The sequence below is a fragment of the Musca autumnalis genome, unplaced genomic scaffold (genome assembly GCF_047663935.1).
Source record: "Musca autumnalis isolate F117 unplaced genomic scaffold, ASM4766393v1 scaffold_4, whole genome shotgun sequence".
NCBI lineage: Eukaryota > Metazoa > Arthropoda > Insecta > Diptera > Muscidae > Musca > Musca autumnalis.
Genome location: NW_027411977.1, coordinates 104,595,032 through 104,622,766, shown reverse-complemented (window position 1 = coordinate 104,622,766; position 27,735 = coordinate 104,595,032). Strand labels below are relative to the sequence as shown.

The following is a 27,735-nucleotide window of genomic DNA, read 5'->3' as shown; positions in this document are numbered from 1 at the left end:
TCTCTGCACAGTAACTCGATTTCTTTAACATCTAATGTAGTCGCTGCGTCTCGGTAATTTCTTTCACAACCTCTTGTGGTTTTAGCGTCGGTAAATTGTTTGTGGGTGTCTGTAAATTTTGTACATCACCAAAGACGTCATCAACCAATCGCGTCTTAAGTTGTGTTTCTGTATTTCTTTCCATGTCCTGTGTTCCCATTATTTTTTATTCTCCAGTTTTTGCATTATTTGTCTTTAACTCGACGTTTGGCTGCATTTTTTTGTTCTTCCTCTCACCTTCATGGTTATATTATTTTTGTGTCGAACCGTTACCTTGTCTGTAGTTCTTTCCAAGATGTTTGTTGTTGTCGTTCAAACAGGTTTTTTATAGGTAAAGAAGATTTCAGTTTTCGGTAATTTTTTTTTTCATAACCTTTTGTTGTTTTTGTTTCGGTAATTTGTTTGTGTACGGCTGTAGTTCACTAGATTTGACTTTTTATCACTAGTTTCGTTTAAAATTTTTGTTCTCTATTTTTCAACATAGCCGCAGCATCTTTTTGTGTACTTTTTTTGCACTTCGTTGAAAATTCCATCAATTTGTGTTTCTGTATTTTTCTCCAACTTATGATTACTAGCTTCGTCTGAAATTTTTGTGTTTGGGTTTCTGTATTTTCTGTTTTGTTTCACATCGCTATCTAACGGTAATGTATATTTTCCACATCTTCTCCAATTTCGTTTTTCTGTATTTCGGCATTGGTACTGAATTCCTATTTCTCCATAATTTTTGTTGATGCTTTAGTTGCAAACAGGTTTTCGGCAGAATGGCAAAAGAAAAAAAAAATCGATTTTTTCGCGATGTAGGCAAAAGTTTTTATTCCACTTCTGAAATGTAGTGTTCAAGCATTTTGCATTAAAGACACCGGGGTTATTTATTCTTATAATTTCTTTTATTTGTTTTCAACAGCTTGTCGCAAACAAGAGGGCGAGTGTCTGTTGTTTTGTGTGTCTATTACTGAACTGAACTACCGACCAGCAGTCGATTACCCGCAAACCAATAATGCCCCACACACATAACAACAAGACACCCACTCTTGTGCTCACGAGAGATTGGTACAATATTATTTCTCTTATGTACTAAACACTTATGATCTAGAGCAAACTACAGTATCTTACAAAAGTATGTATATACTACAGAGGGAAATTATCTGTTTTGCTACTTTTACTATTAAAAAAGTAATGGAACAAAGCAAATGTTTAATCCTGTATACACACTAGAGTTATGACTTTTTTACAACCTCATATCCCTGTATCAAGCGTAATCAGCTTCTACATAAGATTACATAAAATCTCAGTTATAAGGTTATTCGGTGAAAAAAAAACCCTCACGCACAAAATTACTTTAAAATTTGAATTTACCAGAATTATGGGAAATTTTTTAAAGTCACTGTAAGCATATATATAATTGAAAAAATGTTTAGAGTCACGTGAGATAACCAAACTAATATAACATATGTTTCTCACTTATTTTCTTTAATTCTGAGAATCATAAAAATTTAGTAAACGCTTTCTTCAAAGATGTAATTTTTTAACAAAAAAAAAAGTAATTAAATTGTTTTCAAAGTGCTTTGTGTATAATTTTTTTCTATTTAGTCTTCCATCATAAATTTTCTGCAGTCACGTATTTTCGATATTTTGAAAGTTTTAGGCTGGTGTACAAAACGATATCTGGTAAATTGAATTGACTTTGCAATTCTCAATCGAATGTTCAATGTGTAGATATGTCTCAATTCCTGTCAATAATTTATTAACTATGCTTTCAAATGCTATGTTATCTATCTCCATCTTGTGAAAATATCAGAAACCAATACCAATTGGCCATATCGTATTGGAAATGTTGTTAACCTAAAAGTGAATAATTTTCCTCCGCATGAATGGTCCGAAATTTAATTATAATCGATTGACTGACTGACGGTTCGATGTTCGTCCATTTGTCCATGAATGATTCTGTTTCTGTCGTATGTTGGTTTGAAATGACTTAATCGTTATATACTTAACGGAAACAATATATATGTATGTTATCGTGCAGTGCTGAGGCTAGGCTAAGAGTTTTCTATTGAAATAATGTGTATGTTATCCGACGAGTCAGGTAAGAATGTGTAGAACAACATCGAAACATTAAGCTATAAATGTGGTAATTAATGCAATTATCTTGAACATATAACATGTTTAAGACTTCACATAACATACGTACTTATAGATGCATGTATTTCATTCCGAGTTTTTACTAAACTAGATTTAAGCCCGAAAATCATATGTATACCATGGTGTAAGAAGTAAGGTGTTTGCATGAATTACAACAACTACCAATTTTACAATAACAACATGGTTTTATGTGAAGAAAACTGTCAATGACAATATTCGAATACTAGGGTCCTTCAAAAATAGTTTTACAGGAAATGAATGGAAAGATTTAAAATTGAATCTTAATTGACTTCGAATTTACTCGATACATAATGTGATACATTCTACACTTCATATATTTATTAAGCGGCGCAGTATAGAACAGATTAGAAATCTATTTTATAAATTTGGGAATATTCTGGGTAGATCCTAATAAATTCTCATATTTTAGTTTACAAAAGAAGTAGAAAACCAACTGATTGTCACTTTCACCTTATATTATTACACCAAGATGTATACAAAACTAAATAAAAACGCTCGTACAAACATGATATGGTTAGTTAAATAGTTATGGAAATTTGAATTTTTTTATCTTAATATTTATAAAATACTAGCGGACCCGGCGAACTTCGTCTCGCTATTAAGGAATAAAATTTCATACAAAAACTCAATTTTCGATTTTTCCAATTTTCGGACTTTTTCAGAGAGATTTTCCAAAATGTTCTTCCGTAAAGACCTTCTCCTCGAAAATACGAATAACTGACAAAAAATTTTACAGAAATCGGCCTAGCCGTTCTCATTTTATGAATTACTATACATTTTGTACACCATTTTTATATATATAGATACCGATTCGTCACATCGGAGTAGAAGATTGAGGCACATCGACACCTGAAGGTGAAGGTCATCAAACAAGACATGAACTCAAGTGAGAATTTATAGACAGACACCCGAAATCTGAACCAACGGAAAAATAACTAGCTAATATTCGTATCAATTTTATCAGTTTTATCTCGTACATTCCCATACCGAACATAATGACCAAATATGCATTATACGATCACTTACAAAAAGCATATTACCGATGAACTGTCCATACTATTAAATTTATTCTAGACGATTTTAATTTAATGCCAAAATTGTGAATGCTATTATATTTGAGCCTTTGTTAGGAAATTCAGCTTCTTCATTAAGGCTTCTGGAACTGGAATAAGAATAATAGACTTCAATTTGGGCCGAAAATGTCGATAAAAATTCCAAAGTACCTGAAATCGGGTGGTATCCAAATTAAGCCGAAAATGTATATAAAAATTTCCATATACCCTCAATTGGATGGTACCGTTATATGAAAGCTATACCGATACCTGGACCACTGACCACTTTGACCCCTAAATACCAAAATAGACCCACATTGGGCCAAAATGTCAATAAAATATTCAAATTCCCGATATCGGGGTTTATCCGAATATGGGGGCTTTATCAAAATTTGGACTTGTGTCCACAGCTTTAATTTAGGATGCTCCTTGACCTCTGGGAACCCTATGTTTCATATTACAGCTAATAATGCGATGCAGTTTCCAAACGGTGACCTATGTGCACAATTATTGGTAGAGAGGATGTCTGATCACTAGGAATTTTAAATGCTAAATTATAGTTAACTCGGTAGCTAAAAACTTGATAATACCAAAAATTCGTGTAGTACCGTTATATGAGGCATATGCCAAAATCTATGTCCATAATTTTTGATAAATACATTTTGTCACCAGCACTATCCCAATAATCAAAATTAAACTTAATTTGATTTGAAAATGTAACTAAAAATGACAAATCACATCTAATTTAGACCGACAAATAAAATAAAAACTTTGAAATAATTGCACGGTGAACCTTTAGACGGGTGCATATATCAAAACGTGGGCCTAGGTCACAATTTTTGGTGGAGAATTTGTCTGAGCACTAGAAACTCAAAATGCCAAGTTATGCTGATTCTGTGAGAGACTGTAATAAAAACTTAAAAATACCTGAAATTGGAAGTTACGGTTATAAGGGACTTTTCCAAAACGTGGGAAGATAAGGTCCATATTCGAACCTGCCTATGTAAAGCACACACTTGGTTGCAAAAATATAACGTTCTACGTCAATTATTGTGGACTCTATGTGTGGACAGATAGATAGACGGACACGGATAGATCGACTCAGAATTTAACCCTGACCCTTATGGGGCCGTAAGTAATTATTTCGATGAGTTACAAACAGAAAAACAACCATAATATAACCTCCATACTACGATGCTGGTATGTATGTGAATTTGGGCAAGGCAATACGTAAAGCTGGGTACACATTGTCAGTTTTGAATGACAGTTTTGCGGTTGCTTGCTAGTGTGGCCGTTCATTTTTGTCATTCATCATGCAAACTCAAAATATTTTGTAATTTCGAGCCCACTTCGAATTGAGAAGGCTAAACCGTCCTGATATTAACTGTGAAAACCAGCTGGCGTACTTTGTCTACTAGCTCGATACCACACTGTTATGCTATTAAAGCTAGGCTGATAGGCTCGTTGAACATTTCTATTACAGTACTGTTTACGCTTCTCCTAGACACTTCAGGAAGAATCTTCATAATCTAGAGAGGGGGGTCCAATGGTCGTTCGTTGGTATGGTATGGTTGAGAACGGCTCAACCGATTTTGATAATTCTTTTTTTGAAATGTTCGTCATTTTATACAAAGAAATTTGACTACGTCCACTGTTTTCAATTTTAATCTTTTTTAAAAAAAACTACTGGACTGATTTTCCTGAAATTGTCATTGAATGTACAGGGATGGCCTCCGGTGATAATAGGCTACATTTTGAATTTCGGTAGGGGCGGGGAACTTTCCCTATACCGTATTAAATAAAGATGTTACATTTACAATAAAAACGAATGTATCGGTGTGGAAATTAATTTTGGAGACAATTGTGCTTGTATCTCCGACCTTACTTACTTATTTTAGACCCAAAGACTTGACCGCACCCTCCTTATAAAATATGTTACATCTACAAAACTACTGAACCGATTTTTTCTGAAATTTCGAGGGAATCTACAGGGATGGCCCGCAAAGAAAATAAGATGCATATTTTCTTGACGGGGTACTTCCCTTTGCCATATTAAAAAAGCCATATATTTATGAATAAAAATCAAATGACGTCATAACCCAACTTAGGTTTTTATGGATAGAAAATTTTACAATGCCCACTTTCTTCAATTTTCAATTTAAATATTTTCTACAAAAACAACTGAACCTATTTTCCTGAAATGGTTAGGGAATGTACAGGGATGGCCCAATTTATTGAATTCCAGAAGGTGCGGGATACTTCCCTTATGCGACATTTTGAAAAGCGCTATAGTTGCAAAAACTACGAATGTATCGGTTTAAAAATTTACGAATTAATCTACAATCTAGGTACTTCTTTGGGGCCGTGACCAGACCACCCCTGATTTTTTAAATTTTATATCTCCAATACTACAGAAACGATTTCCATCAAATTTGCAGCAAAAGCTCAATGTTTGCCGCTGTTATGTATATTTTATGTATTTCGGAGCAAGTTGAGTAACTTCCCCAAGCCTTTCTTTTAAACGCTATGTGTCTAAGCCAAACTTATGATTATATCGGTTTCAGCATAAATTTTGGGAGCCAATGGGGTTGTGCCTACCTTAGGTGCATATTTGGAGCCAAAATACCGGATCAAGCATACATTTTTAAATATTTTATATCTTGAAAACTAATGACAAATCCAATCCAAAACTACTGAACATAATTTCATGCAATTTTCAGAAAATGTTCAAGAATATCCCGTGGTCCAAAATGCTTTTTTAATATTCGCTATATTTGCTAAACTTATGAGTGCATCGGCTTGCAAATTAATTGTCGAGACAATGGTGGTTGCGCCCCTGATCAAGAAAATTTATATATTTACAAATTTCATTAAATGGTGAGGTTCAACGGTCCATCAGCCATGAAGAACTAAAACATATATGTCTTAATAATTGGGAGAATTCGACTTAACTATATTTTAACTTTTATAATTAGCTCGCTTTAAATAACAAGGATTTGCGCGGACGACTTAACCATGCTATCGAATGTTACACCCAATATAATGGGGTATTGATCTGTCGGTATCAGCAGACCATCGAGCAATATGTTCAGGGAATGATTCGTTTCAGCAATATAAATGTTGACAAGTGCAGTAGATTTAGTGTATTCCTCAGGTGGTTGCTCTACCTCCATTAAGTCAGGGAGCGGAATTTCAAAACGGTAGAACTCCCTATTTCCCTTTTAGGGAACTTCCTGTTACACACTAATATTGTGCGACATTTTCGGATTATACAACATTTCAACCATAAGATAAGACCCCCCTTATCTGTTCTCGAACAGCTTTTCATTGTTGACGGTATCAAAGGCCGTTCGATCGCACAGCCTTTTCTGGTCCAGTCGTGATATGACTGATATGTGTAGATACCACTTGTAATGCCTTTGTGGTACAACAATTTTTCAAACCCTGTACTGATGTTGGGTAACTGCTTCTCAAGAGCCCTGTACGATTCATCTCTGCTGGTATCCTTGCATATCTTCAGTAGCGGGTTTTTATAAGCATGCTCGCTTTGCATTCTTAATCACATTTACTAAGGTAGCAAATACCCCTGATCGTAATGTTGGCAATATTTCCTGAGTATTTCAGACAAGAGTATTTCAGTCCATGAGGGTTTAGGCATTTGCTCTTCGAACCACATAAGTAAATTCTTGTTTATACTTCTATGTCGAAAAACATATTTGTACCACAAGATGGAGAGCATATTATTGTGTCATTCCGTTTGTGGAATCTGTGTGTATGTGACTATGTTTTTATTACATACACATACATAATTCAAAATTCATTTCGCACCATCACTTCTATACTATTATAATACATTTCAAATACCAGAATGTTTAAAACATTCACAGTTTGATTCGTGTTCGTGTAATTTTACTTTACTGGGCACATATTTATGAAAATATTTTGTCATTACTGGGATTTGCCTTGTCATCATCACCATCATTCATTTGAATATGTTTTGTACGTATGTATAGATGCGTGTATTTGCTTTGTTACATTTTCATTATTTGTAGATTGAGAAGATTTATGAGGCAAACTCATGGGTATCTAGTGGACTGACAGTAAGCTTTTGTGTGTGTTTATCACACCTTTGGGTATTCATGTGAATTATTGCATGCAAATAATTTCCATTTCATTGAAGATACTCACACAGAAATACATACATACACACATGTAGACACTGACAATATAAACATACCCAACATACCAAATAAAAATAAAAAGTAATAGGACTTGAGAATAATATTATAAAAATAGAAAATTCACAATCAATTTGTAACAATGCTTGTAAAACTATTACTGGCACAAACTTTTCTAAAGTCTGCCAGACTTTTGTTGATAAATTAGTTTTCGTAAAATTTTTTTTTGGTATTTTGCATCGATTTCTTAGTTTTTATGTGATTAAATGTATATCCGCGTTGTGCGAACTAAATAATTATATCCGTGTTGTGCTAAAATATAATTGCCGATGCCTACAAAATATAAAACAGTGTTAAGAGGCAAAAAAGTCATTAACCATTTGAATCATAAAAAAGAAGAAGTTTTCAGGATTGGTAATGTAAATAGCGGTTGTGATGAAACTAGAAGTGAATGCGAACATAGTGAAAGTGACGAAACTACGAATAATTATATACAGCTCCGTGCAACTAATTAGGGACAGTCTCTTATTTAACATATTTCAACCAATACCTGAAATTTTTTTAAACATTTTTGGCCAAACAATTTTATATATAAGTTAATCTAAAAGAGCCTAAAATTTTTACATTATATGTGAATAAACTCATCTGCAAATATAGGATTATTTTAATGAAGATTGTTTTTTCGACAATTCCAACCGTGCACGTAATTAAGGACACATAACTTTTTTCATAGAATTCTCAAAATTTTATTGAAAATGTTATTATTTTATTTTAATATTTAGTTGCAAAACCTTTGTTATCAACCACTGTATGACAAATGCGGGCATCGTGTTGGCTAAGTGTTCACACACACTATTTGGAATGATTTCCTAAGCTTTTATTGGTTTCAGAGTAAAGGTCATCAACATTTTTATTTTAAGTAGGGCCATTTTCGATTTTACAACTTGCCATAAGTTCTCAATAGGATTGAGATCAGGACTACATGATGACCATTCTAGAACTCTCACGAAATTTTCAATAAACCATTGCTTCACGTGGCGAGAGGTGAGCTTCGGATCGTTATCCTGCTGAAAGATCCATGTGACAGGGATATTTTCGTCAACATATGGTAACATTTTTTCGTTAAGGATTCTAGCATAATGGAATTGATCCATGGTACACTCAAATTTGTGTAATGGTCCGACACCGCGAGATGACATAGCACTCCAAAGCATAATGGATTCACCCCTGTGTTTAAGAGTAGCACGTGTATATTTTGAATTGTACTCAGTGCACTTAGGGCGACGTACATATTTTTTTCCCATCTGGAGAGACTCTATTGATCTTTTTCTCATCGGAAAATAAAACCCATTTCCAGTTTTTAGACGTCCAACGGAGGTGCTTTTTTGCAAATTTTAAACGTTGCTTTTGGTTTTATTCTGACGTTAATGGCTTCTTCCGAGAAATTCGTCCAATGATTCCAGTTTCACTTAAACGAAGTTTTACAGTGTCTACTGATGGCTTTGTTGCATTTTCACCAAAAACTACCACCCGGATCTCGTTTGCTGATTTATGGGGATGTTTTTTTTTTTGTTCGCGGACTATTTTCATATCTTCCCGGGCTGTCGTAATTCTGCTTGTTTGATTACGGGGCAATTTTTCTGTAGTAGAATGCGTCTTAAAATATCGTGTGGCGTTGTGCACCATGATTTTGGGCACATTTAGGGCAGATTCTATCTGTCTACATGTCCCTCCATCACGATGCACTTGCACTATAATCTTCCTAGTGCTGACGTCACAAGATTTATTGTACCCATGAATAACAATGGTATTTTTATTCGGCAAACTGTGTAATAACTAAGAGTTAATAACTCCAGTAAAAATTAAAAAAAAAATAACTAATCTTATTTACAAATGTAACAAAAATACAGACTGTCCTTAATTTGGTGCACGATCAATTTTCTGACCAAAGTAAAAAATTACGCAACAATTGCAAAGTAACGGTACAATCAGTGTGACTGAATTTGAATGTTAAAGCAAAGGAGTAGTGCGATAAAAACTGTGTAAACACTTTGAGTTTTTCCACAAAAAGAACTGAAAAAAAGGTAAAATATTCTTTTCCGCCATGCTGTCCCTAATTAGTTGCACGTAGCTGTATTTGAAATTCATGCATATGTTCCCTAACCAATTTTCTAAGGGACACGGTAGATTTATTTCTTATTAAAGACTGCATGCCGCTTCATATTGGCTTAGTGACATACTTGTTATCGCCAAATCCTAACCGCGTGTTTTACGACACCATTTGTATAAAAGTTTTTCATTGTTGATCCGGAAATGTCGTCTACATTACGCTGAGGGATAGTTTGCCACCGTTGGATATTTTGCCCGACTTGAGAATATCAACCATGCATACAGAGTGCAAGGCGCACAACTATTGCACGAGAAACGCTATATAAAGTAAGTTCAATTTACAAAATTAACTGCAAAAATTATCACTAAATTTCTACTTTTCATAGATGCCGCAACTCCAACGACACATTCGATCAAGACGGTTCGCGAAAAATGCTATAAAGACGCGAAATAGTTATAAAACCAAAAAACTACACACTACACATTTTGTTAATTTATAACTAAATCTCAAAATATGAAATGAATTTATAAAATTTTAATAAAAATTTAAAAAAATATATGTAAGCTTGTTTTACTATTACAAGGGTAAGCTTAAGATAATATTAATTGCATAAGCTTGTTCTACAATTACAAGGGTAAGCTTATAAACAAGGGTTCCGTTTCGATTTTTCTACAATTATGACATAAGCTTTTAACAACTGATTTCTTAAGTCTTTTATAAGCTTAAGGCTTATGTTGGTAAGCTTATTATAATATAATTCTCAAGCTTTTCTGGTATGTTGGGTATTCAAATAAAAAAAACAATTAAACAAAAATCATTCAAACGAATGGAATAAACAATAACCTAGAGATTTATGATTATTTTACATGAAATAGAATATTTTCTCTAGAGATTCGAAAAACAAGAATGTGTCCTTGTTATCGTTTTGGAACAATGGAATGTAAAATTAATTTCTTTCATTTTGCAAATTTATTGTTACTAAAATGAAGAACTTGCGTTTTAAAGATTAATAATTTACAGTTTGCAAGCTAAGTGTTTGCAAAACGAAACAAATGTATATAGTATAATTGTGGTTTTTAGATGGACTGTGACAACAATTTATTTAAATCCATTGTTCAAGGAGATTAAGGCAAGATTTCATCCCAAGATTCAAAGTTCAATAGCGATAAAAACAACTACAATCAAACACAAATAAGGTCTGAGCACAGTGGTTCAAAATAATGTAATTCATATAAGAAAACGGTAAGAAAATCACAGATTTTGAAAATATTTTGTATATAAACGAATTGAAAATTTTTTATTAGTGAAATAAAATCAGTTCATTTGTCTTAATTTTCAAGGAGGTTTGTTCACACTATGTATCTTTAATTTAATAAAATATCAAGTATAATCATTAGTCTTATGACTTTTTTACAACCTCCCCCGCATGATATTTTAATAAATTTTTACCTATATTAGGTTAATAATAAGGTTATTCGATAAAAAAGCTCACGCACAAAGTCATTTGAATTTTTTTAAATATGAGTTTATTGACAAACTTTTGAAGTCACTATAATCACATATTCAACGGGAAATAAGCTTTGGAAACCCACGACATAACCAAATTACACAACCTTTTGTTTCTCACTAAATTTAACATTATATATACATATGTATATATCATGTAGAATTTTTTATCTATCTCGTCAGTTAAAAGTTGTTGGGTGCGACCTTTATAAATATTTAAATGTAAGAATAAGTAAGAACGGCGTCAAGTTCGGCCGGACCGAAATTGCTATACCCTCCACCACGAGTTGTATTGAAGTAAAATTAGTTTCCTTTCGATTATGAGGAAGACCAAATACCAAATTTATACTAAGGTCAGGTCCACACGGACAAGTTTCTGGGGGAAAGTTTTATACCCCCAACGAAGATTAGGTACCAAATTCCAGCCGTTTCGGTGGATTAGTGTGGCCACAACCTTCAATATACGGAAAATCGGGAGATACTGTTCCATGAGGGCAATATGAAGGCGTGGACCTATAACGACAAATTTCTGGGGAAGTTTTATACCCCCAAGGAAGATTAGGTACCAAATTTCAGCCATTGCGGTGTGATAAAAAAGCTAAAACCTTCAAAATACCGCAAATCGGGTGGTACCGTTCTATGGGGACTATATCAAAACGTAGACCGATATAGCCCATTTGCAATACCAAACATCCTAGGAGTAATAAAAAAATCTATACCAAATTTCGAAGCTCAATCTTAAAAATTGCAAGCTGTATCGACATGGTTACAACGACTTAGAATTTTACCCTGATCAAGAATATATATACTTCATAGGATCTCCGATGAATATTTCGATGTGTTACAAACGGAATGACAAATTTAATTATACCCTCCATATTATGGTGTAGGGTATAAAAATTGCACGTAGTCGGAGTCGAGTTGTTTTTCTCGAGTTGTTCGACTCCGACTCCGAAACCCTGCTTAGAATTTTACCCTAATAAAAAACATACTTTATAACAGAGTAAGGCAGAGAAATTTTTTCGGTCTTCCATGTGCTCTCAAAGAGCGTAAATTTGTTGATGCTCACAACGCGTTAGCATCTATACAGGCTGTGAGCGATAACCAATTCACGCTCACTTAGAGCAAATGGTCTCTCTTGTGAGTCACAATGCCTTCCACTGCTTTATAACGTCTCCGATGAGTATTTCGATGCGTTACAAACGAAATGACAAATTTAGTTATACCCTCCATATTATGGTGGAGGGAGTTTTAAAAAGATTTTCGAAAAAAGGACCAAAAAGACTCCTTTGATGGTGAGGGTGAAGATTTTTTACAAAAATATTCCCCATATCCTCCCTTGTAAAGTTGCCAAAGACACTATATAAATAAAATGCAAGGAGTCCAGATATCTTAACACGGATATTTCAAAAAAAAAAAACTAGAAATGGGCGGATCTTGACCCGCCTACTTTGGTTACTTTCCGATGTAAACATTAAAAACCGCCGATACACGTGTCTCATATTTTTAGATCTATTTTCATAATCTACTCAGTTTTCCCTCCATTTTGAAAAATGAAATAATTTTGTTGCACATTATAGTCAATATATTCTTGATCAGGGTAAAATTCTGAGTCGATATATGCATTTCCGTCCGTCCGCCCTCCTGTGGTAATCACTCTTGCATCCAGGTACGTCTTTTGTTTGCAGGCACCTCAAGTTCGATGATGGGCTATATAGGTCCACATTTTTGGTATAGCCCCCATATAACGGTACCACCCGATTTCAAGTATTTTGACGTTTTTTGTCACATTTTCTAACCGAATTAGCTATAATTTGGCGTTTAGGGTGCCTAGTGAGCAACAAACTTATATTCCAAAAATGATGGGCATAGATTCATGTTTTGGTATAGCCCCCATATAGGTACCGTTATATGGAATTTTGAGAATTTTAGCTAAAATGTTTAACCGAACTAGCTGTAATTCGACATTTGAGGTTCTCAGTAGCCACAAAACTTAACCACTAAAAATCGTCAACAGAGGACTATATTTTGGTATGGCGTCCATATAACGGTACCTCTCGATTTCTGATATTTTGAGGATTTTAGCTAAAATTTTTAACCGAACTATCTGTTATTCGAAATTTGATATTCCCAGTGGCACGTAACTTCTCCACCCCATTTAACGGTACTTTCCGAAAAACTTCTCAAGCAAAAATCGTCAATATAGTTTCATGTTTTGGTATAGCCAGCATATAACGGTACATCCCGATTTTTTTGGCATTTTGAGGGTTTTAGCTACAATTTTTAAATGAACTAGCTTTAATATGACATTTGACGTTCCCTGTAGTCACGAAACTTCTTCACTAAAAATCGTCGTTATAGGTCCATGTTTTGGTATAGCTCCCATATAACGGTACATATCGATTTTCGGTATTTTGCGGGTCTTAGCTATGTATATTGTTTGAAAGAACTACTCGTTTGACTTTTTGACTTTTGAGCTTCCCTGCAGTCATAAAACTTTTCCACCAAAAATTGGTCGACCCTTTGATATGGCGCAGTAGGTTGTACCTTTCACCTGGCTGAACACATTTTAAAAATTATATTAGATAATTTTGGCATTTGGGGTATCCATGGTCGAAACATTTTTTCACCTAAAATTGTTAAAGGAAACAAATTATTCCATTTTCGGCCGGCCAAAATTAACGACTTTTTACTTGTTTAATACTTAAATAGAATAAACGTTATTTTAGTCATTGATAGACAAAATTCCATTCAATCTTGCTAAAGGAAATAATTTTTGAGAAAAAGGTCAAAAAGTCACCACCCTAATGTCGCTGTTTTCACTGAATGCTATAAAGTTATTCGTAAAGTAATTATCTAACACATTCTTTTAAAAGTTGTGTAAAGTCGTCACAATGTACGACGGTGTAATAAAATGAAACGTTAGTCTCGAACAATAGCCTAAGTGTTAAGCAAATTATTTGCAAGATAAATTAAAAGAAATGTAAATAAAATAACCTGACCTAAAACTTGAACTATTTAATATGACAACTTAAATTTAATTTATGTAATGGCCGTGAGCTGTGAGTTCGTTTCTTCCATTTTTAGAAAAGATAGAAAAAATCAAATATAGGAGAATTAAGGTCACAGGACCGGCAAACTTTTGGATAGAAGCAAAAGTGAAAAAGAATAAAATAAGTAAATTGGCTGTTACCAAGGAAGACCAAGAACAGTAGCAATGACATTATGACATTTCAACGGTTGCTGAATAAGTGGTTTCGAAAAGGAACATGGGTATATGAATAGCCTTTCGGCAGCGGAGCAGAAGATTAAATATTATATGGAATACAAAAAACATTAAAAATATAAATTAGGACAGGGTTCCAACTATTCGAAAACGCAAAAAGCTGAGGGCAAAATAAATGAACTGTTGATCTTTGTTTAAGCTTTTATACCGTGCTCCAGTACAATCTTACATGGGTAATACAAGGGCATTTAATGTATCAAATTTCAACCTAAGCCATCTAAAATTTTGAATCATTGAAGTCTCAATTTAAAATATTAATAAACACTTACAGAATCACTACATCATTACATATCTAGATATACACGGTTTAATAATTGCAAATATTTCATATCCAGATATACGTTTACAATTTTTAAGTATGTCCCCGACATAACTGTAATTTGGAATGCTTTGTAACGTAAAATCCATTCCAGTTGGTGGCCCATTGTAAAAATCACACAAAAAGTTTAGAGCAAAAAAATTACATAATTTTAAAGGAGAACCATATCGGGTCATAGAAAAGTAACAAAAAAGGAGAAAATAAAAGAATGTTGACATAAAAAGTTTGTACGTTAATTACTTTTGAAATTAATTTTGACATTTAAAGTTTTAGAAACATGTTTACATTTGTGTTCGCTAGGTCTGGTATAAGGACAGTTTTGGAGGCTAAGAGATTTCAGTTTTATTTTTTTTAGTATTTCATTTTTGTAAAATGTTGCAAATGAAAATGTTTTACTAACGAATAATAAAACCAGCAAAAAAACTAAAAACTTAATCTATCGTTCGTTTATGTTGCCAGACGACTCTTTTTCTTGCTACATTATTTCAATTTTATTGTATGGCCATAAGTCGCCACTTTTAGAACTGGGAAGGAAAACGTAATAGGGGGATTGAAATCTTGGTTTTGTTTAGCAGAATAACTAACGATGATGAGGATAATGCAACAAACACTTATGTTTTTTATGATATTGTCAAAAAACGCAACAAACATTTGAAAATGAAAATTGTTGTGATTGTCATTTTTATTTTTTTGGGGAATTGGGGTTGTAACACTATCGATTTGATAAATGTGAGGCTTAATAAATAAATACATATAGTTTCTTTCGTTCAAATAAATATAGTTCCTTTCGTTTATTTCATTCCGTTCATAATGCCACACTAATGTTGATCTTTCTAGTTTGTTGAAGTTATGAGCGGGGTTAATAACCAGATATCGGATTTTTGCATGTTTTTTATTTCTTATCCGATTGGACTCAAATTTTAGATCTAAACGTTTTAAGGGTCAATTCTTCGATATACATATGGGGTCATATAAAAAATGAAAAATATGCAAAATATATGCAAAAATATACAAAAAATTCAAATAATATGCCGAAAAAATCAAATCAAGTCAAAAATTTTCAATGTATTCTAAATTGAGATTGCTCGCCGTTTAACGTAGATTTTTTTAGCAAATTTCCTTATTACACTGTGCAGCAGCGTTGGAAAATTCCTTTTGGATATGAAAGCCCTTGAGATATCGCGTGCTAATAGTTTATATATTTCCCCCTATAATGCACTATAGGCCCAATGGCAAGTTTCTGAGCAAAAAGTCTATTTTTATCTATTAGAATCTTAACACTTTGGACCACTTAATAAGAAAAACATTTCAACCTGACAACGCTTCATGATCACATACCGGGCTGTTAAAAATATTACATCTAACATTGTAACATTTTATAATATTCAATCAAAATAAGAACAAAATTGTTTAGCTCGACAATTAAACACCGGTAACATAATTAACGTTTTTTTTTAATGGAAAATACGTGGAAAGGTATGTTTTGTAAGATTTTGATTAAGAATTAACAAGTTAAAAAGCGTTAGGTTTGGCCGGGCCTTCCACCATGAGCTAATATGGAATTATTAGTTTTCTTTCTGTTGAGAAAGTACCTAGGCAAACAATTTTAGCTGGGGAAGTCACTTGACCACCAGAAACCCTAAATGCCAAATTATAGCCGATTCGGCCAGAACATGCAGCTAAAAACGTCAAAATACCGGAAATCGGGCGGTTCCGCTATGTGGGGGCTAAGTTTTGGTGGAGAAGTTTTGTGCTCACTGGGAACCCTAATTATCAAATCATAGCTAATTCGGTCTGAAAATATGGTTAAAAACGTCAAAATATCTGAAATCGGGTGGAACCGTTATATGGGGGTTATACCAAATCGTGGACCGATATAGCCCATCTTCGAACTTGATCCAAGTTCAGTACAACAACACATGTGTAGAAAATTTCAGCTGTGTACCTCCCGATTTTCGTTATTTTGAAGGGGTAAGCCTCAATATCACTGTGTGTAATTTTTTGAGTCATGTTTTATTAACCATATTCTGACTCCGCAGTGTGATAGAATACCAAAAATGAGAAGACACGTGTCTCGCCGTCTTCGCGGTTATAGGCCTCCAAAAGTTTGAGGCTTTGATGTAGAAAGGGTCATTTAGTCAGGACTATATCTTCCAAACCGTTACAAAATTTGAATTTATCTCAGAGGCAAAGTTGTAGCTCTTGTCTTAAAGAACAGAAATTGTGAACACATATAATCCATCAAGCTTCATCTGCAAGGTAAAAATCGCCATGGTCAAATTTCTTTTAAAATTTTTCTCAAGTTTTGTTATACAGCTTTCAAACCGATCAAAATTGAAGCAAACAACCAACTACAAAAATGTACCATAGATCTCAATAAACATCTTTCTAGAATATACGAAACCTGAAGGAACAGGTCTTAATGGCCAATAGCAAAACAATCGCGATTTTTATCCACTTTTCTCGGCTTCTGCTCCATAAATTTTAAACCGTTCAAAATTCAAGAAAACAATCAAACACAATAGTTTAGCAAAGGCTTCAATAAACAACTTTCTGGAATATGCGAAATGTCAATGAACGGTTCTTAATGGCAAAAATCGATTGTAAATATCCAATTTTTATACTTTTTTCTCCGACTCTGGTCCAAAGATTAAAGGTAAGGATACAGTCAACTACAGAAATGTACCTTAGATTTCAACAAACAAATTTCTAGAACAAATGAAGATTCTAGGAACGATTCTTCAAGCTCAAAATTAGATTATTATAGATCATTCTTTCCTGTTCAGGTCCGTAAATAACAAACCTTTCAAATTTAACAGTTTGTTATTTCCAAACCTGAGAAGGGGGAATGTTAAAAAATTTAATTGTTCGTGAATTTCAGCCCCAAGAATCATTCCTAGAATCTTCATATGTTCTAAAAAGTTGTTTATTGAAACCTTAGGTACATTTTTGTGGTTGACGGTATCCTTAATTTTTGGGTGGTTGCGTATCTTTGGACCAGAGTCGGAGAAAAAAGTATAAAAATTGGATATTTTCAAAAGATTTTTGCTATTTTTACCATTAAGAACCCTTCATAGACATTTCGCATGTTCCAGAAAGTTGTTCATTGATGCCTTTGCAACGCTATTGTGGTTGATTGTTTTCTTGAATTTTGAACGGTTTAATAGCTATGGAGCAGAAACCTAGAAACGAGGATAAAAACGCAATTGTTTTGCTATTTTGACCATTAAGATCCGTTTCTACAGAGTTCGTATGTTCTAGAAAATTGTTTACTAAGATCTAAGGTAGATTTTTCTAGTTGGTTGTTTGCTTCAATTTTGATCGGTTTGAAAGCTGTATAACAAAACTTGAGAAAAATTTTAAAAGAAATTTGACCATGGCGATTTTGACCTTGCAGATGAAGCTTGATGGATTATATGTGTTTACAATTACTGTTATTTAAGACAAGAGCTACAACTTTGCCTCTGAGATAAATTCAAATTTTGTAACGGTTTGGAAGATATAGTCCTGACTAAATGACCTTTTCTACATCAAAGCCTCAAACCTTTGGAGGCCTATAACCGCGAAAGTTGATGAGATTGGGAAAAACGGCGAGACACGTGTCTTCTCAATATTCAATCAAAATAAGAACAAAATTGTTTAGCTCGACAATTAAACACCGGTAACATAATTAACGTTTTTTTTTAATGGAAAATACGTGGAAAGGTATGTTTTGTAAGATTTTGATTAAGAATTAACAAGTTAAAAAGCGTTAGGTTTGGCCGGGCCTTCCACCATGAGCTAATATGGAATTATTAGTCTTCTTTCTGTTGAGAAAGTACCTAGGCAAACAATTTTAGCTGGGGAAGTCACTTGACCACCAGAAACCCTAAATGCCAAATTATAGCCGATTCGGCCAGAACATGCAGCTAAAAACGTCAAAATACCGGAAATCGGGCGGTTCCGCTATGTGGGGGCTAAGTTTTGGTGGAGAAGTTTTGTGCTCACTGGGAACCCTAATTATCAAATCATAGCTAATTCGGTCTGAAAATATGGTTAAAAACGTCAAAATATCTGAAATCGGGTGGAACCGTTATATGGGGGTTATACCAAATCGTGGACCGATATAGCCCATCTTCGAACTTGATCCAAGTTCAGTACAACAACACATGTGTAGAAAATTTCAGCTGTGTACCTCCCGATTTTCGTTATTTTGAAGGGGTAAGCCTCAATATCACTGTGTGTAATTTTTTGAGTCATGTTTTATTAACCATATTCTGACTCCGCAGTGTGATAGAATACCAAAAATGAGAAGACACGTGTCTCGCCGTCTTCGCGGTTATAGGCCTCCAAAAGTTTGAGGCTTTGATGTAGAAAGGGTCATTTAGTCAGGACTATATCTTCCAAACCGTTACAAAATTTGAATTTATCTAGAGGCAAAGTTGTAGCTCTTGTCTTAAAGAACAGAAATTGTGAACACATATAATCCATCAAGCTTCATCTGCAAGGTAAAAATCGCCATGGTCAAATTTCTTTTAAAATTTTTCTCAAGTTTTGTTATACAGCTTTCAAACCGATCAAAATTGAAGCAAACAACCAACTACAAAAATGTACCATAGATCTCAATAAACATCTTTCTAGAATATACGAAACCTGAAGGAACAGGTCTTAATGGCCAATAGCAAAACAATCGCGATTTTTATCCACTTTTCTCGGCTTCTGCTCCATAAATTTTAAACCGTTCAAAATTCAAGAAAACAATCAAACACAATAGTTTAGCAAAGGCTTCAATAAACAACTTTCTGGAATATGCGAAATGTCAATGAACGGTTCTTAATGGCAAAAATCGATTGTAAATATCCAATTTTTATACTTTTTTCTCCGACTCTGGTCCAAAGATTAAAGGTAAGGATACAGTCAACTACAGAAATGTACCTTAGATTTCAACAAACAAATTTCTAGAACAAATGAAGATTCTAGGAACGATTCTTCAAGCTCAAAATTAGATTATTATAGATCATTCTTTCCTGTTCAGGTCCGTAAATAACAAACCTTTCAAATTTAACAGTTTGTTATTTCCAAACCTGAGAAGGGGGAATGTTAAAAAATTTAATTGTTCGTGAATTTCAGCCCCAAGAATCATTCCTAGAATCTTCATATGTTCTAAAAAGTTGTTTATTGAAACCTTAGGTACATTTTTGTGGTTGACGGTATCCTTAATTTTTGGGTGGTTGCGTATCTTTGGACCAGAGTCGGAGAAAAAAGTATAAAAATTGGATATTTTCAAAAGATTTTTGCTATTTTTACCATTAAGAACCCTTCATAGACATTTCGCATGTTCCAGAAAGTTGTTCATTGATGCCTTTGCAACGCTATTGTGGTTGATTGTTTTCTTGAATTTTGAACGGTTTAATAGCTATGGAGCAGAAACCTAGAAACGAGGATAAAAACGCAATTGTTTTGCTATTTTGACCATTAAGATCCGTTTCTACAGAGTTCGTATGTTCTAGAAAATTGTTTACTAAGATCTAAGGTAGATTTTTCTAGTTGGTTGTTTGCTTCAATTTTGATCGGTTTGAAAGCTGTATAACAAAACTTGAGAAAAATTTTAAAAGAAATTTGACCATGGCGATTTTGACCTTGCAGATGAAGCTTGATGGATTATATGTGTTTACAATTACTGTTATTTAAGACAAGAGCTACAACTTTGCCTCTGAGATAAATTCAAATTTTGTAACGGTTTGGAAGATATAGTCCTGACTAAATGACCTTTTCTACATCAAAGCCTCAAACCTTTGGAGGCCTATAACCGCGAAAGTTGATGAGATTGGGAAAAACGGCGAGACACGTGTCTTCTCATTTTTGGTGTTCTATCACACTGCGGTGTCAGAATATGGTTAATAATTTTCGTGTTGCACAGTGTATTCCACTGAAATGGCTGAAATTTTGTTTTAAGTCTTCGATGTGGGTATAAAACGTTTCCCCATAAATTTGGTACGTGTCCGCGCCTTCATGTAGTCCCAATAGAATGTTACCTCACGATTTTCGGTGTTTTGAAGTTTGTGGCCCCAACAATCCACCGAAATGTTTGAAATTTGGTATTTAGTCTACGTTAGAGGTAAAAACCTTTCCGATTGATGTTCGTCAGTATAGGTACACGTTTCGATATAGCCCCCATAGAACGGTACCTCCCGATTTTTTATTTAGTCTTCCATGAGAAGAGAATTTTCAGTATAGGTCCACGTCATTCTATATCCCCCATAAAAGCGTTCTTTTGGTTTTCGGTATTTTAATGGTTTTAGGCACATTATCTTATCGAAATATCGGAAATTTGGTATTTAGTCCTCTTTCCGCCAGAAATTTGTCGGTATAGATCGACGTTGCGATAGAGCCCCCTCCCGAATTTCGGTATTTTGAAGATTAGCCACTTTGTATTACCGAAATTGCTTAATTTTGTTATTTAGTCTTCTTCATAAACGAAAGGAATCTAATTGTTTCCACTTCATTCCCTAAACACGTTAAAATTAATGTTTAATTTTTTTCCAAAATCTTTCGCAGGGATTGGGTTAATAAATGCACATGCTAACCATTGCATAATGATGGCACGAAAATTATTCGTACATAATTTGTCTTAAAAATAAGTCATGTGTAAAGCCAACATACATACTCGTACATTTTCGGGAATTTATCTACAAGTATGCGTAAATGCTTTCCAAATTTCTGTTTATCTAATTGGGAACAACACTGCAGACAAGAGGAAATGCATCTGAACGTGTGTGCATACATACATATTTGTATGCTAAATAGCTCATAGATACCCTGCAAGCAAAAACTATCTCGGAAGTGACTTAGGCGTGTCGCCCAGGGCGATGAAAACAGCCGTGGCGATAGTCGCGGAAGTCACCCTGAAGTGACCTCCGTTGTGAAGAAATGAACCACGCCGGCGTGTCGTCTTGGAAGTCACTCCAGCGACACTTCTGGAAGATCATTTCCGCGATAGTTCTTGGAATTAAAAAAAAAATATTTTTTATTTTTTTTCTATTTATTTTTATTTTATTTTTTATTTGTTTTTTATTTTTTTATTTATTTATTTTTTTTTTTTTTGAAGTACGATCTCTTAGAAAAATTATTATTTTTAATTTCCGCCTACATTAATTTTGTTATTTTAAAAATTGGATGTTTTGTTGCCAGACTTGGGAAGCGAACCCGGACCTTCAGAGTGCAAAGCGAGTATGCTTACCACTGCACCACCGTCTCATATAATCATCAGATAGAAAAATGTCCCATATTAGTTCAAATGTGCTGAATCATTAAATAAATGTAAACAATCGCCATGGAAGTCACTCCGAAGTGTCGACATACGCGACAAAAGGTAATCACAATAAGGCTATACAAATTGTTTGTGTAATACATCAACTATCTTCCTTGGCGTGTCTCCGGAGTGACTTCCTAGGCGAGGGAGTGAGAAACGCACTTCCAAATGCTGGCAGGGTACAGACATGTATTCATATGTGTGTGCGTATGTTGGCATTTAAAACATTTGCATAATTAAATGCAATTGAATGTAAAAGACAAGAAGTCATCAACTTGCACATAGGCAACAACAACGAAGACAATAAACATAACTTGCAAAAATAAAATTGTCAAAACTCATACCAGGATGATTCTAGGAAAGTGAGCAATGTCTAGGACTAAAAATAACAGTAAACACACGAATTTCAAATGCGAGATATCCTTAAACGTTGCCTAGGTATGTGTTCCAACACATGCACACACACAAACGGATGTATGTGTATTTTTTATGCATTCGTATTAAGTTTGTGTACGTGTTTATGGTGTATATGTCATTTGATATTTGTCTGTGTCCTGACTGTTTGCCTGTCTCTTCCTTTATAGGTTTCAAGCTACCAACTAAATGGCTTCCTGCATTCTAATGTATGAAGATTCGTTTTTTTTTTGTTTGCTGCTCTTCTTCTTTTTTTCGTTTGAATTTCATTTTAATGCCATTTCTTTTGTGATGAACGAACCTACATAAATACATATGTATGTATGTATATTCGTTTTTTTTTTGTTATACTGCAGAGTGTTGTTACGGTTATTAAATTTTCATATGCAAATTGCTCAATGTTTTTTGCCATTCTATTGTGCCAAGGATCGTTAAGTTGAGTTTTGTTTGTAATTGGCATTTGCTGTTGTTGTTTTTGTTAAGGCCGTTTTTATTTTGTACACTCGGCTCAGTTTAACATGTGAGATGTTTTCTTTGTTACAATTAACAAAAGTCATACAATTAAATGATGACAACAAAATAAAGGTTATCATACAATGACAATAATGATATATTAGACATATAATGGAAATAGCAATTTTTATATACGGGTACATGGAGACGAAACCAAAACGTAGGCTTGAAAGATTTTTTTTGTAGAAGCTAGCATTTTATTTATTTTTTTGAAAATAATAGCCACACTGAAATTCGGCATTTGGTCTTCGGTGGTGGCATAAAAAGTTTTACCTGCAATAAGTCAGTATAGATTCATGTCTTCATATAGACCCCATAGAACGGTTTTAGCGTCATTATCAAACCGAAATGGACGAAATTTGGTACTTAGTCAGTAAGGTGGCATAAAATATTCCAGAAGAGATTTATCAGTATAGGTCTACGTTTTGATATAGCCCACATAGAATGGTACTTCCCGATTTTCGGAATTTTGACGGTTTCAGCTTTATTATCAAACCAAAAGTGGCTGAAATTGTGTATTTAGTTTTCGATGGGGAAATACAACTTTCTAGAAGAGAATTTTTGATATACGTTCACGTTTTCGTATAGCCCCCATAGAACGGTACTTCCCGATTTTGGGAATTTTTATGGTTACGGCTTCAATATAGCACTGAAATGACAAAATGTGGTATTAAGTCTTTATAGGAGATAAAAAAAAAACGCCCAACCAGAAATATGTCGGTATAGGTCTACGTTTTCATAGAGCCCCATACAACGCGCAGAGGGGAAACATAGGCCTAAAGTTGCTCAAAACTCAAAATATGAAAATCGTTTTTTTTATGAAAAAATGTTGATAAACGGCAACCAGACTCTTTTCTTTATTTGCTCTAACCATCTTCGACTTTGTAAGATTAACCAATCAAATGCAGCAGTCGATTGAACTCAGCCATACTGAAAACAAAAAGTAAATTTTCGAAAACTAAGAAATTAGGTGAACATTAAAATGACATTATTTTCGCGAAAATTTATATTTTTCAAGATTTATTGTTTTTGTACAGTCTCCGAACAAGATTAGCATTTAAAATTTTCAGATTGATTTTACATTTTTGCTCTTTAATAATGGTGATACATATCCTCTTTATGAATTTTTTTTATGATAATTTTTAAGATTACTACAATTTCAATAGTGAAAAAGTCTATTTCCCCGTCGTTTCCCGACCATAGTTTTTTCTAATGTTTTATGCGATTGAGTCTCAAATATCAGATTCAATCATAACAAGTAAAAAAGTATCAGTCGGCTTTGCCGACAGAGATATACCCTCAGCCTGTGTATATTGAACAATTTTTCCCAAAATACGTATGTATTTAGGGGGTTTTAACAATTTTAGGCGTTTGAAGCGACAAAAATGTTGATTAGGATTAAATATCAAAAGTTTTGCGGAGGAGATACTAAAAGGAATGGATCGACATTGACCGTTATGGAAGTGGATCTCCAGCCACAACATATGGTGCCATAGGGGGTTTTTTACACTATTTGGGCTGTTTGCTCAAGAAGTATGGACTTGCCCCTAAAAAACTTTAACCATCGTAATTGAGGCAGCGAATGAAAGTTGCTTCAACAAAAATCAAAGTGATTCGATATCAGGCCTTAAAGTGAACTTATCCGAAATTTTGTGTGGGAGGTACCGGATGGGGTGGACAAATATAGTCCATATTTTAACCTGATCTATATCTGGTAGATATATTAGGATGTGTAAAGTATAGACCAATTCGGCCACTCCCTTCAAGAGTTACTGTACGAACAATTTTTCCGAACATTTTTGAACTTTTGTGGGGGAGGTACCCGAAGGAGTGGACCGATATGGCTTATCTTCAAACTTAAACTAGGTTTGGACAAAATATTACTAAGGCCATATTTTGAACCGAATCGGCAGATCCGTACCAGAGTTATTTTGCGCTCCAACCACTTCAAACGGTGTCATAGGGGTTTTTTGCAACTTTCATGCTATTTTCTCAGGAAGTATGGACTTGCCCCTGATGAAACTTGAACAGTCGTATGGAGGGCAGTGAATACAAGCTGCTAAAACAAAAATCAAAGCGATTCGAGGGATGGCCCTAAACTGAACTTTTCCGAAATTTTGTGTGGGAGGTACCCGACGGAATGGACCTATTGAGACCATATTGAAGCTTCATATTACTCTGGTAGAAAGTTTACGCTATACAAAGTATGGTCCAAATCGGTCACTCCCTTCAAAAGTTATCGTGCGCACAAACTTTCCGAACATTTTCGAACTTTTGTGGGGGAGGTACCGGAAGGAGTGGACCGATGTAACTCATCTTCGAACTTAAACTAAGTTTGGACAAAATATTACGATAGCCAAAATTTGAACCGAATCGGTTCATCCGTTCGAGAGTTATCGTGAGCTCCAGCCAGCAGGACAGACAGACAGACGGACAGACAGACGGACGGACATGGCTAGATCGACTCCAAATTGTCTGAAAAACATTTGGTCCAAACATACTTGGGGTCTAAAACCATTATTATGAGGCACATTTTCATCGTATCAAAGTGTATATACCCTCCTTAGCCTACAGGCTGAGGGTATAAAAAATTGCGCATATTTGCGCCATTCCGAAAAAATCTAATTTTTCTCAACTAAAATATGAAATATTTTTATATGGAATTGCAAGGTTTACTCACACTAAATTTTGCTCCGCCTTATAACCGGGGCTCTTATTTATCAGACTAAACCAACACCTATCAAATATGCTTGCATTATTCAGAAACATTCACGGCTTTTCTCATGTGAATTGAGAAAAATTTAATTTAAGTAAGTTACAAAAAATAAAATTTGGAATGAAATATATGTATATGGGACTATATATACATCTGTACCGATTTGTTTGAAAATTGGCTCAATGTTTTTTAGGCTAGTTCAGGTTGCATGTGTCCATTTTAAGTGATTTTGGTGCATTTTTATCTCATATCAGATGCGAATATATATGGAAGCTGCATCCAAATCTGGACCGATTTTCATTTTTTTCTATAGGATTAATCCTTATACAGAAGATATGCTTTGTGCAAAATTTTATATCAATCGGACTATAAATGAGCATTCTAGGGCTTTTTATCAACTTTTAACACAAATTTCCCCTCTGTGCAACGGTACCCCCTATTTTCCCTATTTAGAATGTTTTAGCCACATTAATGAACCGAAATTAATTTTATTTGGTATTTAGTTTTCGCTATGTTACAAAACTTTATATCATTTACCGAAAATCCCATGCAACAACTCAGACAGTATCGGTCCGTGTTTTGCTATGGCCCCCATATAATGTTTGAAAATTTTAGACATAGTTTTCTAGTGAATTGGTTGTTAAATTAAATTTTTCGTTCCTAGAAGTTACAATCCAGGTTTTATTCGAGCCCCCATGAACCGGTATTGTCCAATTTTTTGTATATCGAGGGTTTCTTTTGTCTAATTTTCGAACCCATGTTACTGTAGTTTAGTATTGCATTTACGCTAAGGAGGTATATACACTTTCATACGGGCAAAATGTGCCTCATCGAAATAATGGTTTTAGACCCCAAGTACGTTTGGACTAAATTCGGGTACTCCTTTGGGTATGTCCCACTCAAAATTTTGGAAAAGTTCAGTTTAGGATCTGCTCTCGAATCGTTTTGATTTTTGTTGTAGCAACTTGTATGCACCGCATCCCATACGACGGTACAAATTTCATCAAGGGCAAGCCCATACTTCCTGAGAAAATAGCCGGAAAGATGAAAAAAACCCTATGACACCATGTGTTGTGGTTAGAGCGCAAGATCTGCGAACGGATCTGACGATTCAGTCCAAAATTTGACTTTTGTAATATTTTGTCGAAACTTAGTTTATATTTGAAGATAAGTCATATCGGTCCACTCCTTCAGGTACCTCCCCTACAAAAGTTCAAACATGTTCGGAAAAATTGAGCGCACGATAACTCTTGAAAGGAGTGAACGATCTTGTCCATTCTTTACACATCCTAATATATCTACCAGATATAGGTCAGGTTCAAATATGGACTATATTTGTCCACTCCTTCGGGTACCTGCTACAAAAAATTTCAGATAAGTTCACTTTAAGACCTGCTCTCGAATCACCTTGGTTTTTGGTGAAGCAACTTGCGTTCGCTGCCCCAATTACGACGGTAAAAGTTTTTTCAGGGGCAAGTCCATGCTTCTTAAGAAAACAGCCCGAAAGTTATAAAAAACCCTTATATCACCATATATAGTGGCTGGAGAACACGATATCTGTCGAACTGATCGACCGATTTCGTCCAAAATTCGACCTTCGTCATATTTTCTCCAAACTTAGTTTCAATTCGAAGATGGGCAATACCGGTCCTCAACTTCCTATACTTACAGTTTGTCCTAATTTAGTTTAACTTCTAAATTGACCCATATCGGTCCTATCCTTAGGCAGCCCCCCAAAAGGCTCAACATTTGTGTCTAAGTGCAGTTTAGGGTCTGTTCGAAGATCCTTTGGAAATGTATACCAATGCTGTTCGTTGTGGCCCTGTTTAAAGCGATATTATCCCAGCAAAATTTGACGGAAGGGGTTCTTTGCGATGACGTGATTTCATGCCATCTTTTGCATTGGTTCAAAGGAAGTCGTGAAAGATCCGATCTTTTCATTAGGATTTGAACCAATGCAAAGAAAGTCGTGAAAGATCCGATCTTTTCATCAGCATTTGTACCCATTCCATCGATCCAATAGAGATGATGTTTGTGTTTTTATTTACACACCTGTTTATTTTCATTTTGGTATGTTCCAGTACTGCAAAAATATACTAATTTTTACTATTTTTTCCGATAACATAAAGGAAAAATTGTTATCGTAGT

At 34.4% G+C, this 27,735-nt stretch overlaps 1 long non-coding RNA gene and 1 pseudogene across 1 annotated transcript; one reads left to right on the top strand and one right to left on the bottom strand.

Annotated features, from left to right (window-relative positions):
* The window catches only part of LOC141403036 (uncharacterized), a 1,250,555-nt pseudogene that overhangs the window by 352,119 nt on the left and 870,701 nt on the right, over positions 1-27,735 (bottom strand).
* Positions 9,654-10,098, top strand: LOC141401304 (uncharacterized). The gene is made up of 2 exons (XR_012412309.1): positions 9,654-9,868; positions 9,928-10,098. It is a non-coding gene; the product is annotated as an uncharacterized lncRNA (long non-coding RNA).